This window comes from Lupinus angustifolius, chromosome LG05 (assembly GCF_001865875.1).
Source record: "Lupinus angustifolius cultivar Tanjil chromosome LG05, LupAngTanjil_v1.0, whole genome shotgun sequence".
Taxonomy (NCBI): Eukaryota; Viridiplantae; Streptophyta; class Magnoliopsida; order Fabales; family Fabaceae; genus Lupinus; species Lupinus angustifolius.
In genome coordinates this window covers 17,766,550-17,767,524 of record NC_032013.1, presented here as the reverse complement: position 1 = coordinate 17,767,524, position 975 = coordinate 17,766,550, and positions in this window count along the sequence as shown.

Genomic DNA, 975 nt, shown 5'->3' with positions numbered 1-975 from the left:
GAGTTTATAATCTAAGTAGTCTGGGATGCGTGTCATAGTGAGTGAGTATAGGTTAGGTGAACATACGTGTTAGTCTCTTAAGCCATCTTAATTGTCATATCATATGCATGAGACATATCACCTAGTTAATTGTATGTTCATGCATCTATCATACATGTTATATGTGCATATTAGGCATAATATAATTAGTAGAACATGTATATACATTGTGCATAACATATGTGAAGTTTACCTTTTGAATTATATGCATGAATGTTCTAGTTTATCAATTAATGTGGTAACTTAATCGATTAACGCAACTGCTTTTCTATTAAATGTGTGTTTTCTATTTGAACTATATTCCGTGTCATTATGTTGCTTCGTTAATTGATTGACGAAGAGTCTTAATCGATTAACTAGTATGTTATTTGTTATAACTGAAATCTGGTTTAACTGTTTAAGTGTTTAAACTGTTTTGCAACGAATGTAACCGCCTATTCTCTTTGCTATAAATAAGAGGAAACGTTTAGAGAACCATAGCATTGCATTCTATTTTATAGGGTTGTTTAGAGAGCATTTTGCATACTTGTTTTATTGTTTTTGCAAGAGAGATTGCATGCGTGAGAAGAGAGAAATTATGTTGTTTTGATTGTTATCATATGCTTACTGTTTTTGCATAATTCTTTACCCATTCTTATCTTGCTCACATGCTCATGCATTGGATATTTTTAGAGATAAATTATATGTATACTGCATTTGATTAACTCATTTGAATCTTGATGGCTTAAGTGGTTAGTAAAAGGGTTAATCTTTGAGTCTTTTTCATGTTATATTCCAAGCATTATTGTGCTTAGCATACCTTGTTGTTTAACGTGTTTTTTGTGTATTATGGATTTGTCTCTTTGTGTGAGATCACCACAGAGATTGATGTTCTTCACCAAGGCTAGGAGATCTTGATTTTAGGACAAGAATCTTGGATGGGGTTGTTTCGCGAGA